Source organism: Hyperoodon ampullatus (assembly GCF_949752795.1).
Source record: "Hyperoodon ampullatus genome assembly, chromosome: 15".
NCBI lineage: Eukaryota > Metazoa > Chordata > Mammalia > Artiodactyla > Ziphiidae > Hyperoodon > Hyperoodon ampullatus.
This window is the reverse complement of record NC_136928.1, coordinates 2,720,514-2,736,513: the sequence shown is the minus strand read 5'-3', so window position 1 is coordinate 2,736,513 and position 16,000 is coordinate 2,720,514. Positions and strand designations below refer to the sequence as shown.

Here is a 16,000-nt window from a genome sequence, read left to right as displayed (position 1 = left end):
TATATATCATATATATATAATATTATCACTGCTTTATGATATACATAGTATATATGTATTATATATAATAAATATAATAAATAAATGTGTATACAGTATTTCCCTCCCTCTCCTCAGAGTACAACCTTCTTTTTCTTTCAGTCAGGAAGGTCATGCTGCTACTATCTATTGTTGCGTCTGGTCCAGAGCAATGACCTTCAGAATGATCTTTTCAGGACAATAGCATTTCTCAACATTTGTTTCTCACCTGAGAAGTGGCAGCTGGCTTTATCACCCTTTCCAAGAACTTCCCTGAATAAAGAACAAAGTTCACAGCAATTTTAGGTAGAAGCAACAAATAAGTGATTGCTAGATTCAAAAAGGCATTTTCTGAGCACTGCTGTGAATTACCATTTAATCTAAGCTTACTCACATCCCAAGGACACACTCTCAGCCTGAAAGGGATTGTGTTCCAAGAGTACAAATACCCACTACTGCCAGACCTTACCAGCCACTTAAGCAGAGGCACTACACAGCACCAAACGTTTTCTGGTAATTTAATTTATATGAGCCAACATTTTAAGTTCCCAGATACTTCGGATACTGAATAGTTCAAGTTTCTGGAACGTCAGGACTCTTGTGCGGTCCTCAAGAAACTGTCTTCACATAGGTGTCTTGGAAGCCAGTTTATAACTATTCTCTAGCAAAAGACTGTGTTGTGGGGCTTTTTTAAACCCAACATACAGAAGAGTAACTGCTACTGAATTTGTATTTAAAACATAGCTATTTATACTTTCCAAAACAATTTTCTGTATTGTCATGTAATCATACTTCATTAAAAAAAACTATAAAGTGGGAAGGGCTAAAAAGCATTGTATTTAATTTAGTGAGGAGGTGAAGGATATAGGTTGAGTGTCAGGATATTGGAATCAGAAAGAGCCTGAATCCCAGCTTTGTCATTTGTTGTTTGTTTCTTAAAGCTATTTATTCTGGCTTCCCCCAGTTCTTTGGTTATAAAATAGAAACATTTTCATAGGGTTGTTTTGAGCAGTATATATTACCCGTTAAACACACTAAATACTGCCAAGTATGTATTAGACACTCAATAAATGTTAAATGTTATTTATAATAACAGTATTGCTTTTTAATGGAATAATGAGACACAAAGTTCAGATGATGTACCAAAAGCCAAGAGATATGATTAGTGACAAAGCAGGATTTTGAAGTCACTCTCTTTCAACTACTGGGCCAGTATCCTTAGCATTTCCTTAACATATTACAGGGTAGGATTAAGTGGAAAATAAATAGACAGTGAAAAGTCACATGTAAATACACAATATGGACAATTGTATATGCCAGGTTTTCTGCCTTAGAAAACCAGTAATTGTAACCTTTTGCCTAGAGGTTACAAAAGGCAAAATTTGAACTTTTGAACTCCCAGAAGTTGTCCACTAGATTCAAATATTTCATTATGAATACACTAATATGAATATATGAATAAAAATTATGTATTTCTATGTATATTATATTAATAAATTTGTAAATAAATGTGTTTCAGACAAAAAGGGTAATGGAAACATTTATATATTAGAGCAGTAAGAGAAACATACTTTGTTAACAAGAATTTTGAAGATTTTTTGCTGTAAATTTTTCTTTTGTTTTAATGAGTTTTTTTAAGAAAAAAAAGGCATGTATGTTTATTTTTCAAAACTTGGGAGGGGAAAGAGAAAAGCAAGAAAGCAAAGAAGCAAAAATAGTGCAATGACCAATTCTAAATTTGCTGTATCATTGTATAAACTTTATTTCAACCATATGTATATATTTAATATTTTGATTATAGACATATATATATTTTAAAAAAACACTATGCAGGTTTAAAATGCATTCAGCTTAATGATATACAAGGACATTTTCACAAATCATTTAATACATATGCTCTAAATGCAAATAAAATATTTTATTGATAAATAAGTAGTAATTTAAGTATTAACTTATATTAAACACTTAGGTCATTTCCTATTTTTATCTATTAAAGGGACACTTTTACACAAATTACACAAAGCAATATTAACCTTTTAATGGAAATTCCTAGAAATCAAATTTCTGAGATAAATTCTAGGTGTACTGATAATGCTTTTGCTACATGTGGCTTAATATTTCTCATTAATAAGTGTTCCTATTGCAATATTTACATTTATATACATAAGGGACCTCTTAACCTGCACTTCAACTATATTGGGTATACACCCAATGTACACCCAATGTAATATTAATTTAAATACATAAAAATAAAAATAACACCTCATTTTTTCTTAATTTGTTTCTTTGATTATCAGAGTAATTGAATGATTACCAGAGTAACCAATTGTAGTTCTTCTATGAATTTTTTATTTCAATTTCCCACTTTAAAAAATTCCAGAAACATCTTTATCTAAATCTACTATTTATTCTCACCTTTCAACAGCAGCATTATTTGTGCTTTCTCTCTCTCTCTCTCTCTCTTTTTATTATTTGTGCTTTCTCTTGAATCTCCACATGTCAGTTGGGGGCCTTGTTATCAAGGTCTCTTAACCTCACACAGTACCCACATATACTAACAGCAGGATGATATCTCTTCTTCAAAGTTAATGCCCTCAGATTCACTTTTTAGATTTATCCACATTATATGTTTTCAGAATTTTTTTTTTTTTTTTTTTTTTACATTTTGGCATACTGATGTTATTATTTGCTGTTTTTAATTTTAATGTTGATTTAAAATGATCTGAGTTTTTATGTTTTTTTGTGGTTTCATTAAACTGTGTGCAGAGCAAAAGAATAGACTTGGATAAATGAATTTTTTTTCTCTAACAATAATCTATTCGCAGAATGTTTTTTTTTCTTTTTTAACATCTTTATTGAGGTATAATTGTTTTACATTGTTGTGTTAGTTGCTGCTGTATAAAAAAGTGAATCAGAAAGTGAACCAGCTATATGTATACATATAACCCCTTATCCTCTCCCTCTTGCATTTCCCTCCCACCCTCCCTATCCCACCCCTCTAGGTGGTCACAAAGCACCAAGCTGATCTCTGAGATCTGGTTAGAACTGTTAATGTAATCTTGTGTTTGTACTTAGAGAACTTCCCTTTCAGAAATTGTCATTTGAGGATGAAATATCTGTATCTCTCTACTTCATTGACTCTCCATCTGTTGTCAATGATTATTTGGGAGAGCACTTCTTATTTTCCTCACACTGCCTCTTAATTTACTTTTATCTTTTAACAGTTTCATAATTAACTCTATATTATGGTAAATGTCCTTAGGAAAAATGCTATAAAAATATTTTAGTGCAGAATATTTACATTACAGAGGACTTGAGGTGATCTGGCTCCCATAATGAGTATCCAAATTCCCTTTCTTTTTTTATTGAGTAATGGATGTTATATACTTCATTGCTAGTATTATTCTGGGAAAAAACAAAATAATTATGTAAACTAAAACAAATTGGATGGATGGGTTTGTTTGCAGAACAAAAAGTAGGTATCCTGAAATAATTGATAATTAAATCCAGCATAAATTGCTGAAATTTTCCCAGATCAAATTCAAAATTGATATTTGGGTTATTTACCCCTTTAAGTCTATCAATGAGCTCTTGTTAACACCTCCCATGTCATTATCAATTCAAGAATATCATTTTTTGTTAAAATAACATCTATTACTTAGAACGTATTTTCATACATTTCTGGATGTTATTGGAGGTGTGATTCAGAGAAGAAACTGACTATAACATTTCAGAACTTTGTAAGTGTTAACAGCAGTTTCAAGTAGAATAAGAAGCAAAATGCCACTCTCTACTTCAATAGAGGTTGGGTGGAGAAATGGAAAATGGATTCTAAAACTAATTTGCAAAGGCACTTGAGGTTACAAAATTAGAAGTGGTTTCCACGAGCTGAATTTTTTTACACTGTCATGAAGAACAGTAGGATAGAGTCTGAAATTGTTACATTGTTTCTTCCTACTCAGTGAGTTATTCTTCTTGATTTAGGGGTATACATTAAACACTGCAGAAAGCCTTCTTATATAAAGTAATTACAATCTTAGAAGTAGAAAAACAACTATTATAAATATTGTGCAGAGAAAACAAGTTGAAAATATGCTTCTGTATAACTCAACCAAAATAATTTCTTACAGTAATATAAATTGAGTAATAAATGCAATTAAGCATCTCTGGTATATTATGTAGTTGATGTTTAAGACACTTTTGAAAATGTAAATTTAAGTAATACTAAAATGCTTAAACATCCCCAAATTTTTGCTTCTATCTTCATTCTTAACTTCTAGGGTGACAGAATGATCCCATCCTAACATTTCACCTGCTTGTATACAACAGGGGGAAAATCGTCTAATTTCATGGCATTATATATTATTTTTATTTACTGTATATAACTTTATATTAAAATGTTCTTGGAACAGAGGGAACGACTAATTAAAACAACTTCTATGGGACAAATCTTCACAACTAATGGCCAAACATAAACTTTAGTTACATATTTCTCTCCACCTCCTTAGACTTTGTGACACACATTCTATGCTGAATTGCACAAGATCTTGGATTCTAACCACATACGGATTTGATTCCCACCTGTGCTACTTACCAGCTGTGTAACATTGAAGACAGTACTTATTTCTGAACATTTATTACCTCTATGAGATTAATGGAATAAGAGAATAAGCTTGGGTAACAGTAGATCTTACCATATGGGGTTATTAGAATTAAGTAACATGAATGTAAAGCATTTAGCACAGTTTCTAGTGTATATTAACTGTTCATTAACTGTTAATTATCAATAGTATCATTATCATGTCTTTACAACTAAAGATGGAACAAAATGACAAGGGAGACCTGTTGGAAAGATGTATGAAAAAAATGAAGATGAGAAAGAAGACAGGAGGGCATGGATAATTCCCTGGAGTAGGTGCTTGCAATTGTTGGCATGGGAATAATCAAAGACATTAACAAAACAACAAAGAAGAAAGCTAATATTTATTGAGCAATTGCAGTATGCCATGAGTCTTTGAAACGTTGAAACTGAGGCTCAGAAAAGTTATGTAGTTGGACTAAAGTCACATATCTAATAAATTACTGACAAGGAAGAATTAATATTCAGATATTTTGATTCCTTTAAGCTAGGTTAAACCATTACTGGTCTCTTACATCCTGCTTATGATGTTACCATGGAGATGGTTACTCTTGATGAAATATGTACGTAAGACTAGAGTTAAGCTATAAGGATCCTGATATTATTAGTTCCCAAAAACCATCTAGTTTACTAAACATTAAAATAGTAAAAGTTCTGATCACCCAATTCCAACATGGAGGTGAGGGGTTTTCCCCCATATTAATAAGCAATGCTCAGACACCATCTAGTTGTCTTATAGTTCAACTCAGTTCTGACACTATCTACCCAGAAATAATGACAGATTCCACAGGTAAAGACTCAGTCTCACAAGACTACCTCCCCTCTCCACTTCAGACACCAGTCACAATTCCAGGTTGTCACTTGACTGGCCTGCTATAGATTGGATGTCCCAACGACCCTCACTTTGGGTTTAATTAATTTTCTAGAGCAGTTCACAGAGCACAGAGAATTTTTTTTTTTACTTTTTAGATTATTGGTTTATTATAGAAGGATATAACTCCAGAAAGGCCAGATGGAAAAGAGGCATAGGGCAAAGTATGGAGAGAACAGAGCTTCCATGCTGTCTGAATGCTCCATTCTCTCTACATCTACACTTGTTCATCAACCTGGAAGCTCTCCAGAGCTCTCTCTTTTGGGGTTTTATGGAGGCTTCATTACAAGCTTGGTTGATTAAATTAATGGCAATTGGGGACTGAACTCGATCTCCAGCCTCTCTTCCCTCCCAGAAGGTCAGGAGATGGGACTGAAAGCTCCAGCTGTCTATTCATGGTTCCCTTGGCAAACAGTCTCCCATCATTACATGACTTCCAAAAGTCCCCTTATTAAGATAAACCCAGTTGCTGTGTGTTATGAATACCAAGACATCCATTTTACATTTATGGCTCTGAAGCGATTTCAGGAAGTGATGACAAGAGACAAAATATTATGACAAAAGATGCTCCCATTATTTTTATCACTCAGGAAATTTCAAGGGTTTTGGGACCTGTGATCCAGGAACTGTGGACAAAGACCAAACATATCTGAATGACCAAATATATATTTCTTATAAAACACAGTATTTAGTCATGGAACTGATGTGACTTCTTTCTATTATTAACTTTTCCACATATAAAGGGAAGATCAGAACTTTATGGTCTTCCAAAAAAACCTCTTATTGGTCATGGTATAGTGGTGACCTTGGTCTTCTTTGAAATCACTCATGTTGACTGAAATAAAAATGCACAATGTAAGAGCTGTGAATTTCAGTTTTATTTGGAGACTTAATGAGGACTATAGCCCAGGAGACAGCCTCTAGGGGAGTGCTAAGAAACTGCTCCACAGAGGTAGGGGAACATCCTGGATATATATATATATATATATATATATATATATATATATATATATATACATATATATATATATACACATATATATACATATATATATATATATTTTAGGTAAGAAATACATGTTATCAAGCATACAACTTGGTAAAATGTCATTGCTAGTCATGTGGATCAGATATCTCAGTTAATGATTTTAGCGCTTATCTATATATTAAAAGATGCAAGAATCTGAGGGTCATTGAAATTCTTCCATTTTATCTATCTAGGGGCCCATGTATCCAAAACACAGGATGCTTCATCCTAAATTCCTTTTAGGGTATACTTGTAGGTCAACAGCTGCAGTGGCTAATGACTTGATCCATGTAATAGCTGGTAACTTTCTTTGTTTACACTCATTTGACACTTATTCAAGTATTGCTGTGTAACATTATGCATAGTGTTTCTTCTATTCTTACTTTATGAATTTGATATATGAATCATCTTTCTAAAGAGATCTATACATTTTATATACGCACCATCTATACAAGTAGTGTATAAGCCAACAAACTAAATATTTTGATATTCACACAAATCCTAGCTCAGAATTGAGTAGCAATCTCTGAATAGGAGTTTGAGCCACTGACCATGGAGAAAGCATACCCATGTCAAATGACATATTATCGAAAAGACATGATGAATATGATTATGATGAAATGACATATTGCTAAGAAAAAAAAAGCAAGCAGAATAGAAATGCATGAAGAGACTCTTAATTGTACTCTGATCTTAAATCTACCTTGTACAGCTATTAAAGAAGTCTGTTCTTTGAGGCCACGGGCAAAAATTCAATTACTTACAACAACGTTACATACATTCCTAGAACCTGAAATTCTTACATGATTGAAACAATATGAATCAAGATCCTTAAGTACACCTACAAGCCTTGACTCACTATTCTAATTCTAGGACTATATGCAAAGAGAAGACTAACCAGATTTTAAACACAAATATTCTCATTGAAGAATTAGAGTGACTCATACTTGGAAATTGCCTTTAAGTCCAAAAATAAGAGCTCCTTAAACGATGTCATTGTTATCTGTTCAGTGGAGTATCACACATTCTTTAAAAACTACTTATATGAAGGGTATGTAATGCCATTGGGGAAAAGAGAAAAAATAAAAAAAGTGCAAAAATTATCTTTGTTACTTATAATTAAATAGAGCAATGTATTTAAAATATAGGCATATCAAAATAATATCTTTTTATTTTCTCTAAAAGGAAAATATTTTAATTTTTATAATTTAAATTGTTTTACATCATTATGATGAAGTTAAATAACTTTAAAGACTAACACAATTAAAACTTTATTATGTATCTAGTAACTTCATTTTTATAATTTATTATAAAATTATGTTTATTGATAACATGTAACTACTAATATAAATTTATAAGTGGATATTCCAATACATAGTGAAACTGAGAAAGTTAGCCATCAACCTTATTCTACTAGTTTTACTAGTTTTTATAGAGACCAGACTATCATATACTTGAAAGGTGCATCGTATATAAGGACGGCTAAGTTATTTTTAAGTTTTTTACATTTTTTTCTCCAATTCTGAGATAAAATATATTGGGTATAGAAAAATTTATGGATTCAAGTACTCTGACCCACTTAGAACATCCACATCAAGTTGCAAGACAAATAGCATATTTACAATCAGAGTTTGCTGCTTGGATGTTGATGGGTAAGTCACAGAGGATTCTTTTAAAGGAAAATGATAACTTTAAAATAAAACTTCTAACTCTTTATGATTACGCCCTTGAAGAGTTCATTTACTTTTTTGGTTTCAACCATTATTTATATGCCTTACAGCTCCCAAATCTGTATTTCCAACTATGCTTTCTCACCCTAATTCCAGATCCATATTTCATACACAGTTCCACTTAGATATCTAACAGTCACCAGAAACTCGAAATAACCCACCATAACTATCCCAACCCAATAAACATGTTTTATTTTCTAACTTTCGGATGTTGTTAATAGCATCAAAATGTGTCTAGAGTACCACACCTTCCCTTTTCTCTCAGCATTAACAACTTGATGGTGTCTAAATTCCTCTGGGCTCTTTACTTACTGAGTTAGCATGTTCTATTGACTCTTTCTTTGCCTAATCCTCCCTAGTTTTCTACTGCAATACCTTGCACTCTAATCAAGCCCTCATCACGTCATACCTGGAGACCTGCAGTCATCTTTCTCTTGGACATCTTTAAGTACACTAGAGGTGTTATAGCTGGCTTTTAATCAATCACACTATCTCATCCATGAGTTATAGTTAATTTAAAATGGCAAGACTTGGGAATTAGAATGTTTTTATTCAAATTCAGTCTGTAAATATCAAAATACATTCATTCTAAAACATCTTTGATATAATATATTGGGTATACAGTGAGAAATTCAAACATTATGGAAAAAAATAAAAATATTAATTCACCTTTTAACAAATTTTCATCCAGGATCTAAGAGTTTCTTAGCCTTCTCTACCCTGTTAAACAGGGTAGAGAAAAGAATCACTTCAAGGACGCAACTAAAATGATGTATTAGAAAATAGACTATAGGAAAACATAAGATTAGCAATCCACGTGGTGGTCAGGGAAACCATGTGTGTGAGTGTGTGTGTGTGCATGTGTGAAGCTTTAATCAACTTGAATATATGCATAAAGTGCCTGTTTCACATGCAACACATTTTAGACTCAATATGGATGCAAAGACGCCGAAGATAAACTTCCAAATGATTTACAATTATATTGGTGATAGGAAACTCAGACATGCTAAATAAAAGAAATAAGATAAAGTAGAAAACAGATATCTGTAAGTATCAAAACCTAATTTGTGTCTGCCAGTGTGTTGGAGAGCAAATTTTCAGAAAGTGGTAACCTGCATTGCATTATTTTAAACTGAGGGAAAACAATAGGTTCCAAATGTATCCAAATCCCCAAACATCTTCCTGTAATTCTTTAAACTGTTTTTAACCACCAATGTAAAAATCTATTGAGGATTTCTGCAGAACAGAATGTTCTTAAGATATCAATTCTAAAATTATTTAACATTTAATGAACCCCAAATGATATGTTTACATGTAGAATACAAAGATAAAATACTGTGTCAGCTATAGATTACATTTGTTTTCTGCACTGCAACAAACATGCACCACCGTATAAATTCTAAAAAAAGGAAGAAAAATGGTAAAGATACTAAAGATGATGTCTGAATTGTGCCCAGGTTGACAATGCCCACAGGTGCTTGGTAGATGCAATATTGAGGCCCATTAAGGGATAAATTCTCAGGAAAAATGGGGAAACTGTTAGTAACAACAATAGGATATCATGAGAGGGATTGAACGAAGGTGTTAGTATACTAACATCCTTTCTTTCAGATGTCAACATTTCCACCGATATATGAAGATATTCGTTATAGCAGTGTTACAGTATGGATCACGAATTCCATTTTGCAAGTTATTATAGCAAAGGTTGAAAACTGAATGATCAGATATCAAGGGATACTCCTTTTTATTAGCTAATGAATTTTATGTTTGGGATTATATATGCTATAGAAGGAAGTAAATAGATGAGGGTCCACAGCAAAGCTATTGTAAACAGAAAACACATTAGGGAGCCATTTAAGTGTGTGCAAAGGAATGGTTAAAGTATTCTTAAATGTGTGTAGAACAGAGAAGCAGAGATGTAGAGACCATGTAGAGAGGAATTTATAAAGAATGCTTGCGTGCCCTGCACACACACAAATGAAAGTACATAGGCAGAAATACTAAAGTTGCAAATAATATTTAGTAGTTGCAAACCACCTGAAATTCTTTATATATATATATATATATATATATATATATATATATATATATATATATATATATATATATATATATATATATAAAACGTGTGTGTGTGTATAGTAGTGTGTATGTTTGTTCATTGTATATTTTATTCATATGTATATAGAGGCACATACAATTTATATTTTTAACGATGATATACTGTTTGGCAATTACAAAAAGAAATAAAGAATCTTCACTAGTAACATCACCTTTAAACAAGGCGGGAGGGGACATTGCTAAATTTATAAAAACAAAGAAAAATCTCCTTTAAATAAGTAACTGGCTAGTAATTTAAACCAATTGTGTTAACTTATAACCACATAAAACTCTGTTTTTAAAGATGACCATGACTAGAAGTATAGCATTTGTTTATATATTTATATTTTATTTATTGAATCAGATATATAGTAACCACTAAAATTGTGATCTAAAAATCAAGCAGGGCTTCCCTGGTGGCGCAGTGGTTGGGAGTCCGCCTGCCGATGCGGGGGACACGGGTTCGTGCCCCGGTCTGGGAGGATCCCACGTGCCGCGGAGCGGTTGGGCCCGTGAGCCATGGCCGTTGAGCCTGCGCGTCCGGAGCCTGTGCTCCGCAATGGGAGAGGCCACAACAGTGAGAGGCCCACGTACAGCAAAAAAAAAAAAAATAAAAATAAAAAATAAATAAAAAAAATAAAAATCAAGCAAACTAGAATTAACATTGGGTACATTTCACCATATTTGTTCCATTTGCTTTACCTCAAATAGAAATAGTTTACATAAAAATTTATCTACTTTTAAATACTCTTTTTTCTTATGTTTTTCAATGCTAGTTCATAACAACATTGTTTTTAAGAATTTTTGATAATGCAAAGCTTAATTTTTAATTTTGTAACAAGGATTCTAATATAAATATGAACACAAAATCTTAAAACACACAATTTCAGAATTTAAAAAATACAAATATTCTCCATTCCATTCCACAGTGATGCTCCCTGGAACACTTATACACACACGCATGTACCCACAAACTCTCCCTCTCTCTCTCAAAAGCACATGCAAACAACAAATTTTAAACATAGAAACAAGACAACAAAAAGGGAAGCAGGGCTGAAATTTCTTTCTAGTCTTAATTATTCCTTTCCCATTACTTTGCAGGAATAAGAAAATAAAAATCCTGGAAGGTAAAAATTAAAGGATAAAAGTAGAATAGACATAGAGCAATTAAATATAAGATAATATAGTTTACAGAAATGTGAATACTTTGATGATGGTAAGAACAATGTTTCATGTGGACACTGGGCACAGATGAATCTGGGGTCTCTAAGACTCTCCCATGAAGGAATATTAGCCTTGATAATCAAATTACTGTTACTTCTGACATGTAAAATTATGAGATTTGTTTCTATTCTGGGAGGTTATTATTACGCTTTGGTCAAGTTAAAACTGCTCAGAGTCCTGCAATATATGCATCTGGTAGTCTAAGGTTAATTGAATGGACAATTAATCTTTGGCCATCTGTCAAGGACACTGGATTTCTGCCAAAGAGGGGGAGTAAACAAAATGGCCATTCATGTTTCTTCATTCTCCATGATTCTATTATTCTAAAAATAAATTTCCTCAAAATGTATAAATGAAAGCTATGAAGTCTACAATCCTGATGAATTAAAATGTAAGGCAGAGGTCCAGGGGACTCTAGGGGAGTCAAGAACATGAAGCTGCTAAAACACTAGAACACATTGTTTTTACTTTTCCTGGGCACATTAATAAAATCAACAACCCAAAGAAAAATGGAAGAGAAAATCAGATTAATTTAAACATAAGCCTGGTTCTCCATGTATAACAAAATGAACTTAGTATTTGATTTATGCATAACAGTATACTAAACATTAAAAAGAAATGCAATTTATATGTAATTACAGAGGGTAAGGGGAGGCCGTAACCAATCAAAAAGCAATCACATGACAGTCTATGATCAAGGACCAGATTGTAGTGCAGATTCTATTAACTCAGATGTCATAGGTGAGCATCCTCTCTATGAAATAAAATGACCAATTAAGTTAAGCAACTGTAGAATTAAACTGAAGACTTTAGGCAGAGAAGACCCTAATATTTGTGGGATTGGAGAAAGAGTACAAATGGCCACACCTAGCTTGCATCTTGCTTCTCTTCTTTTCCTACCTCCAGGTTTTCCTGCATTCGACAAGCATCATGCACAAGGGTATGGACACCCTCAACCTATAACTGTCTCAATCCCAGCCATCAGTTTTTCCTTGGCTGTATATTAAGCCTGTGTACCCAATCTCCAGTGGAAGTTAGCTTTGGGGTTATTTGAGTGGATAATTTTTGTACTAGCATAGTAAATTTATTCCATTCTTCTACAGCTGCAAAATGAAAAGAATCTGGGAGCTCAAAGATGAATTTGCTTTCACTTACTATGAGGAGGCAGTAGACACAGTGTTCATATGAGCTTAGATTAGTTAAAGTGTCTTTTGCAAGTAAAGAGGTAAGGTCTGTTTCTGAAAACACAAAGGAAAATTCAGTCATACATTCATGATATCAACAACGACATAGTTGTAGTAAGAAATTGTTAAATCCCTAATGGATCTGTACAATTTTCTCTAGTCCTCTCTCAAAGGGGAGCATTGCATTAAAAGGTTCAGAAGGAATTATTTATATTATGTAAAAAAAATTTTTAACATCTTTATTGGAGTATAATGGCTTTACAATGGTGTGTTAGTTTCTGCTTGATAGCAAACTGAATCAGCTATACATATACATACATCCTCATACACCCTTCCTCTTGTGTTTCTCTCGCACCCTCCCTATCCCACCTTTCCAGGTGGTCACAAAGTACCAAGCTGATCTACCTGTGTTACGTGACTGCTTCCCAGTAGCTATCAATTTTACATTTGGTAGGATATATAAGTCCATGCCATTCTCCTCCTTCATCCCAACAACCCTTCCCCCTCTCTCGGTCCTCAAGTCCATCCTCTACATCTGAATCTTTATTTATGTCCTGCCTTTAGGTTCTTCAGACTTTTTTTTTTTTTTTTAGATTCCATATATATGTGTTCACATACAGTATTTGTTTTTCTCATTCTGACTTACTTCACGTTGTGTGACAGATTCTAAGTCCATCCACCTCACCACAAATAACACAATTTCGTTTCTTTTTATGGCTGAGTAATATTCCATTGTATATATGTGCCACATCTTCTTTATCCATTCATCTGTCAATGGACACTTAGGTTGATTCCATGTCCTGGCTATTGTAAATAGAGCTGCAATGCACATTGTGGTACATGACTCTTTTTGAATTATGGTTCTCTCACGGTATATGTCCAGTAGTGGGACTGCTGAGTCATATAGCAGCTCTATTTTCAGATTTTTAAGGAACCTCCATACTGTTCTCCAAAGTGGCTACATCAACTTATATTACCACAAACAGTGCAAGAGTGTTCCCTTTTCTCCACACCCTCTCCAGCATCTATTGTTTGTACATTTTTTGATGATAGCCATTCTGCCTGGTATGAGGTGATACCTCATTGTAGTTTTGATTTGCATTTCTCTAATGATTAGTAATGTTGAGCATTCATTCATGTGTTTGTTGGCAAACTATATCTTCTTTAGAGAAATGTCTGTTTAGGTCTTCTGCCCATCTTTGTATTGGGTTGTTTGCTTTTTGATATTGAGCTGTATGAGCTGCTTGTAAATTTTGGAGATTAATCCTTTGTCAGTTGCTTCAATTGCAAATATTTTCTCCCATTCTGAGGGTTGTCTTTTTGTCTTATTTATGGTTTCCTTTCCTCTACAAAAGCTTTTAAGTTTCTTTAGCTCCCATTTGTTTATTTTTGGTTTTATTTCTGTTTCTCTAAGTGGTGGGTCAAAAAGGATCTTGCTGTGATTTATGTCATATAGTGTTCTGCCTATGTTTTCCTCTAAGAGTTTTATAATGTCTGGCCTTACATTGAGGTCCTTAATCCATTTTGTGTTTGTGTGTGTGTGTGTATGGTGTTAGCTAGTGTTCTAATTTCATTATTTTCCATGTAGCTGTCCAGTTTTCACAGCACCACTTACTGAAGAGGCTGTTATTTCTCCATTGTATATTCTTGCATCCTTTAACAAAAATAAGGTGACCATATGTGTGTGGGTTTATCTCTGAGCTTTCTATCATTTTCCACTGATCTATATTTCTGTTTTTGTTCCAGTACCATACTCTCTTGATTGCTGTAGCTTTGTAGTATAGTCTGAAGTCTGGGAGCCTGATTCCTCCAGCTCCATTTTTCTTTCTCCGGACTGCTTTTGCTGTTTGGGGTCTTTTGTGTTTCCATACAAATAGTGAAATTCTTTGCTCTAGTTCTGTGAAAAATGTCATTGGTAGTTTGTTAGGGATTGCACTGAATCTGTAGATTGCTTTGGGTAGTATAGTCATTTTCACAGTGTTGATTCTTGCAATCCAAAAGCATGCTATATCTCCACATCCTTTTTTGTCATTTTAATTTCTTTCATCAGTGTCTTATATTTTTCTGCATATAGGTCTTTTGTCTCCTTAGGTAAGTTTATTCCTAGGTATTTTATTCTTTTTGTTGCAATGGTAAATGGGAGTGTTTCCTTAATTTCTCTTTCAGATTTATTATCATTAGTGTACAGGAATGAAAGAGATTTCTGTGCATTATTTTTTATACTGCTACATTACCAAATTCATTGATTAGCTCTAGTAGTTTTCTGGTAACATCTTTAGGTTTCTCTATGTACAGTATCATATCATGTGCAAAGGGTAAACAGATTTACTTCTTCTTTTACGATTTGGATTCTTTTTATTTCTTTTTCTTCTCTGATTGCTGTGGCTAAACCTCCCAAACCTATGTTGAATAATAGTGGTGAGAGTGGACAACCTTGTCTTGTTCTTGATCTTAGTGGAAATGGTTTCAGTTTTTCACCATTGAGAATGATGTTGGCTGTGGTTTTGTCATATATGGCCTTTCCTATGTTGAGGTAAGTCCTCTCTATGTCTACTTTCTAGAGGGTTTTTATCATACATTGGTGTTGAACTATGTTGAAAGCTTTTTCTGCATCTGTTGAGATGATCATACAGTTTTTCACCTTCAGTGTGTTAAAATGGTTTATCACATTTTTTGATTTGTGTATATTGAAGAATCCTTGCATTCCTGGGATAAATCCAACTTGATCATGGTGTATGATCCTTTTAATGTGCTGTTGCATTATGTTTGCTAGTATTTTGTTGAGGATTTTTGAATCTATGTTCATCAGTGATATTGGCCTGTAGTTTTCTTTCTTTGTGACATCTTTGTCTGGTATTGGTGCCAGGGTGATGGTGGCCTCATAGAATGAGTTTAGGAGTGTTCCTCCCTCTGCTATATTTTGGAAGAGTTTGAAAAGAATAGGTGTTAGCTCTTCTCTAAATATTTGATAAAATTTGCCTGTGAAGCCATCTGGTCCTGGACTTTATTCTGTTGGAATATTTTTAATCACAGTCTCAATTTCAGTGCTTGTGATTGGTCTGTTTATATTTTCTATTTCTTCCTGGTTCAGTCTCAGATGGTTGTGCTTTTCTAAGAATTTGTCCATTTCTTCCAGGTTGTCCATTTTACTGGCATGTAGCTGCTTGTAGTAATTTCTTAGGATCCTTTGTATTTCTGCAGTGTCAG

At 33.4% G+C, this 16,000-nt stretch overlaps 1 protein-coding gene across 1 annotated transcript in view; it reads left to right on the top strand.

Moving 5' to 3' along the window:
* LRRTM4 (leucine rich repeat transmembrane neuronal 4) overlaps positions 1–16,000 on the top strand; it is a gene marked incomplete at both ends in the record, with an annotated part of 719,728 nt that overhangs the window by 644,557 nt on the left and 59,171 nt on the right. The window lies entirely within an intron of this gene.